A 6000-nucleotide genomic window follows, 5' to 3' on the forward strand; every position below is an offset into this window, starting at 1 on the left:
TGTATAATAAATATTGAATTGTGGAAGCTACTTGAGAGAACTTGTCCATCCTTCTAGCTGGAATATGTACCAGTAAACAAGTTTTTTTCCTTAGGTGGACCTTTGCCCTCAGGTTCTAATATGTCTATTCCCTGATAGAGCAGAGTTAGGCTTGATGATCCTGAAGACTTCTGTTATCAAGTGAGAGATCTTGGCCCAGTCACACTGCACTGATCTTCTGGCACAATGTTGGAGGATCTAGCCCAGGGGTTGGCAACCTCTGGCATGAGGCTCGCCAGCGTAAGCACCCTGGCGGGCCAGGCCAGTTTGTTTACCTGCCACCAGGGGCAGCTCTAGCCATTTCGCTGCCCCAAGCACGGTGGCACGCCGCGGGGGGCGCTCTGCTGGTCGCCTGTCCCACGGCTCCGGTGGACCTCCTGCAGGCGTGCCTGCGGATGCTCCACCGAAGCCACGGGACCAGCGGACCCTCCGCAGGCACGCCTGTGGGAGGTCCACCGGAGCCGCCTGCTGCTCTCGCGGTGACCGGCAGAGCGCCCCCTGTGGCATGCCGCCCCAAGCATGCGCTTGGCATGCTGGGGTCTGGAGCCGCCCCTGCCTCCCACGTCGGCAGGTTTGGACGATCATGGCTCCCACTGGCTGTGGTTTGCCGCTCCAGGCCAATGGGGGCGGCGGGAAGCTGCGGCCAGCAAACTGGCCTGGCCCGCCAGAGTGCTTACTCCAGCAAGCCACATGCCAGAGGTTGCTAACCTCTGGGCTAGCGAATAGGGAATTTCTCTTACTTCAATCTTACTTCTTTACCCAGATGTAGGGAACGTAGGCAGGGGAAGAGGGCAAGGTCTGGGCATCCTTGTGCTCCCTATATCTCCAGCCCTTGAACCTATTTGTCAGCCCCTACAGCCCCAGCTAGTAGCCGCTGGCCCCAGGAGTGGTGGAGAGGGGGAAGTTAAAGAGGTCTTAAATCCACCTTTGTCTCCCGCCCATCCAGTCTGCTCTGAGCTCAGCTCAATTAAGTTCTGGAAAAGCCTACCACTAGGAGAAGTGGGGGCAGGAAATCTAACCAGTTTTAAGATCAAACTTCATATGTTTATTAAAGGGATTATAAAACATAGTAGCCTGCGATAGCAGGAGACTAGGCTTGATGACCCAGGAGGTCCCTTCCAGACCTATGTTCAATGCTGCTTAGAATCTGGCCCATTAATTTTAGTTGGAACTTTGTTTTAAACTCCTCAAATGAAGGCAGATGAGGTACCCAAATAGTATTTGGCTTAGATTAGTCTAAATACAAAAAGATGAAAATATTGACCTTATGGTTTAAGAAATATTTGTTAAAATCTGAAGCCCCGGATAAGATACTTTTTACACTTAAGCAATGATGTAGAAGAGTGCATCTCTTTTTGTTTCAAATGAATCAAGCTGTCACAGTAAAACAGTTTATTACACACACACCTTGTTAGATTACTAATTTGCTATCATCACATCCCATTTGATCAGTAGCACATTGCCACTTGCTCATTCTCAGATTTCTCATACACAAGGACAGCTCCACCTTTTGGAGACCCCAGCTCTACACATGCCCTCCAATTCTTAGCCACACACTGATGATGATGATGATGATGATAATGACATGAAACCACACAAAGCACATTGTGAGTAGGTTTTCCTCCCTCCCACTCCCCTCTGCTCCAGGGGAAGGGTTGTGCTCCACTATTCTGTCATTCCAATTTTCTTCTTAACCTGGTCTAAATCCCGCCTGGTCAGGCTAGACTCTCAGTTGGTACAAATTGGCAAAGCTCCACTGACTTCAATGATTCTGGCTTCTTCTACGGTGTTATGCTGATCTATGCTTGCTGAGAATTTGGCCTGTGATGTTTATATAGAGATCCCCTAGTATTAGTTTTCACTTTATATTATTTGCTCATATCCTAGCCCTACACGCTCTTCATCAAGGTTTTGTTAGGTTGGTGAGCTGTCAGTTCCAAGGTAGGTAAATTGATTAGGTCTGATCCTATAGCCCTACATTCTGGGCCATTCTCTATAGACCCAGAACTGGCTTTTGCTGTCTGCAATGTGCATAGTGCACCCCTTGTGGCAGTACTTCTCTGGGGGTATAGCTACACTGCAGTTAAACACCCACAGCTGCCTGCGTCAGCTGACTTGGGCTCACAGGGCTCAGGCTGTGGGGCTATACTATTGCAGTGTAGACATTTGGGCTTGGCTGGAGCCCGGGTTCTGGGACACCACAAGGAGGAAGGGTCCCAGAGCCCAGGCTCCAGCCCAAGCCCAAATGTCTACACTGCAGTTGTATAGCCCTGCAGACCAAGCCCCACAATCCCAAGTCAGCTGACTGGGCAAGCCACAGGTGTTGTACTGAAGTGTAGACATGCCCTGGGGTAATGGGGGTGTATGCCAATATCGCCACTGATGCCACTGGCCACGTAATTACTTTGAGTGGCCAGAATCAGATGAGAATAACGAATGGATAATAATCAATGGATAAATTCTTAATAAAGTTACCCAAAGAAAAAGAACAAAAGGATAATTCATCAAGTGATGGCCTGAGTTTGACACCCAGCTTGCAAACTGAAGTTATACAAAAGAAAGATGCGGCAAATCTAAAAGATAAGAAAAGGAGTTTTCATCAGTCTTGGCTATCAAGATTTATGTGATTGGAGTACAATAGTGAATTAGAGCTTTTTGCTTTTGGAGGTTATTGATCCAATAGTGCTTGGTTGTTTCTGTATTCAAAAGAGTATTAATAAAGTTGATATTCTTAGTTAAATATTTTTTTCTTACGATAGTGATATTGTGCAATATAGGGAAACTGTTAAACGCTTAGTGTTTTCAGTCCATTTTTACATTATTTTAGAAAATATACATCAGCTTACAAGGCAAGTGTGTGTGGGGGGACTTGAACCCATTCTAGGCACCACCAAAAATTATACAAACCTGCCGCCACTGCATGTTTTAGCTAACACTGATCAATGTGAACCCTAGGGGTAACCTAATGTTCCCCGTGACCAGCTAACATTTTAAAACACAACTTGCCCTGTCCACACAAGGGTTTTAAAATGCCTAATCTTAGTCTAGTCAGACCTTCAGTGATTTCTTCCCTGTTACCATTAATACTGACAAATGAACAGCAAAGCTTTTGGACAAATATTGAGTTTTTGGCTTTCCACAGCAGCATTCAAAGATAGCAAAATAGTCTTTTTAAAAGCATGCTCCTGAATTCCTTATGATGGTGTATTTGGAGTCATGAACTGTCACAAGGAGGAAAGCCAGAATCTTAAAGCTTCATCTTGACAGCTAAGTGACAAAAGAACCTAATTTCAAACCTGTTGTTTCGAAGGCTATGTCTACACTACAAAGTTAAGTCAAGTAAGTAACGTCGACATACAGCCACCACTGCAATTAAACCACTGTTGCATGTCCACACTACACTCCTTGTGCTGGCGAGCACATCCACAGTAGCAGCTCTTGCATCGACATAGAGAGCAGTGAACCATGGGTAGCTATCCCACTGTGCAACTGGCCACAGTGTGTTTTGGGAAGAGTTTGCAATGCCTCAAGGGGGCAAGTTCAGGGTTTTTCAATCCCATCATTCCATGAGCATTCTATTAGATTTCCAGATGCTTTTCAACTGCCTTGGTAAGTTGTGAGCCTGCCTTCTCTGTCAGAAAGCATGGATCCTGCACTGCTCTTCAGTATTGGGCTATGTGTTATGAACACAAGGCTATAAGAGGAGCTCAGTGGGGGTTGGGCTGGCTATTCGGCCGAGAGAGGTCTTGAAGGAGTATTTTAACAATGAGCCACAGTAATGTGTGTTGCTGTAGTGTGCTGAGCCTGGAATTGCTTGTTTGCACTGTGCTATGCTGTATGTGCCCAACTGTAACAATGCACATGCACCTATTACTAATGTCTTGAAAGTTAGCAGCAGTCACCATGTGCTAGCGAATAACAAAGATAAACTCAGTTTCCATACTTAGATTTTTATTCCACAGCCAAGCAAACATAGCTATGTAATGCCGAGGTAAACTTCATGCATGCAGGGGAGAATATCTTTAAAGAGGATGGAACAGGGAATTCACAAGCACATACACCAACAAGGCTCTCACAGCCAGGTGTATGTGCAGCTGTCGTGTTTAATCTCCCGTGGATTTGAGTGCCTTGGGTACTGCTGTGGCCCTGGAAGATACATGGAATGGGAGGTTGAGTGTAGGGAAAGCCTTGTGATTCTCTTCCTCTGCCTACCTACTGTGATTTCTACCCATAGACTCCTCTCCCCACAGACCCAGGAGATCCAACACCTCCCGCATACTCCAGGTAGGAGCAAGTTTGCTGCATGGAGCTGGCATGATCTGCTGGGCAGTAGCTATGTGAGCTCTCCATACCGAGCAAACAGGAAAAGCAATTTCAAAACTTCCTGGGGCTTTAAAAGAGGAGGTATGTACCTGGCTGCAGGGCAGTGGAGTTCAAAATGGTGACCAGAGCAGTCACGGTAGGCATGGTGGGATACCTCCAGGAGGCAACATAAGCAATGTTGTGTCTACACTGCCGCTGTGTCGCTCTAACTGTGTCAGCCTAAGCGCTATGCCTCTCATCGAGATGGTTTTATGTTAGCATAGCAGGAGAGTTAAACCAACAGGAGAGCACTGCACTGTGTACACCTCCGATGTTTTGTCAACGAAAACTCCCTTATGTTGACAAAACTGTATAAATCTGAATACATATAATTGGTCTTAAGTATCTGATTCTGCACCACTGAATTCAATAGGAGTCTTGGCATTGACTTCATTGGGAGAAAGATCAAACCCATAATGGTGTGGGCTCCAGAAGCACATTTGCAACGTTTTCTCATTGTCTTCATCTTTACCCTGATTTTTCACTGTCTCTCTTTGCTTCATTTTTCTGCTTTCTCCCTCTCTCTCAGCTCCACAGGTCCAGATTGAGGGGCAGCTTGCAAAGCCTGCACACTAGCTATCTCCATTGCACTTGCCAGAGGACTAAAAAGAAAGTTATTTTTAAATGAGTGCTTCATTGTCTGGCTTTCATCCTTTTCATTGTTCTCCTGTTAGAAAGCTTCACTCATACCAAATGGTTAGAATAATGCAAACAATACTTTCTTCGGTAGTGTCCTAGGTTCAGTATGGCCACGTCCATGCAGAGAACTGAGGCCAAATCCTTTCCACTGGTGTAAATCAACATTGCATCATTGCCTGCAATGAATCTATGCTGATTTATAATCACTGAGGATCTGTCCAGCCTGTGCTGTTTTAATTTCCTAGGCTTGGAGAAAGAGCACAGAATCTCTTGTTTGTTTCTCTTGATTTTATTTAGCTTTTGTCATAAATACCATGCTATAGACACCACAAAAATACTGGCAAGTTTTCACACATCTGACTGACATATAAAATGTGCTCTATGGCAGATGAGCACCCTGGAGGTGCACAGGTTTGTCATAATATAAAAGGTATCTTTGAGCTGATTAAATTACCTCTCTGTGCCATTGTTAATTTAGTGAAAAGGGAGCACAAAATACTATTTGAATTCAGTCTGTTAAAAAACAGCATTCAGAAATGTACCAGATTTGTTCCCGAATTGTTCAATGGGATGAGATAGAGCATAATGTGACATTATTTTGTTCATGTTTTAAAAGATATGTCTTGAGTCACTGAACCAACCCAAAACATAAATCTTATCAGATCGTTCAAGTGCTGCTGAACAATTTTCAAGTAACTGAGAGCGTACCAGTGTTGGGCTGCCTGGGAGAGAGAGACCAGCCTCTCTTCCAGCTTTCTCAACATTTGAAAACTAGACAAGATGCCACCTTCTCCCGGGGGCTGAAATATGTGCTGCTGACCGGAAGGAAGAGCTGAAGAGTGAGGAACTCAAGCTAAAAGCTTCCTCGAGGGGTTCTTTGTTTTGTTTTTAATTTCCTGTCTCTACCTAAGGCAAGAACAAAAAGTGCTAAAAGACTTCCCAAAGAGCTGTTCCCTTGCC

Source organism: Mauremys reevesii, linkage group 4 (assembly GCF_016161935.1).
Source record: "Mauremys reevesii isolate NIE-2019 linkage group 4, ASM1616193v1, whole genome shotgun sequence".
NCBI lineage: Eukaryota > Metazoa > Chordata > Testudines > Geoemydidae > Mauremys > Mauremys reevesii.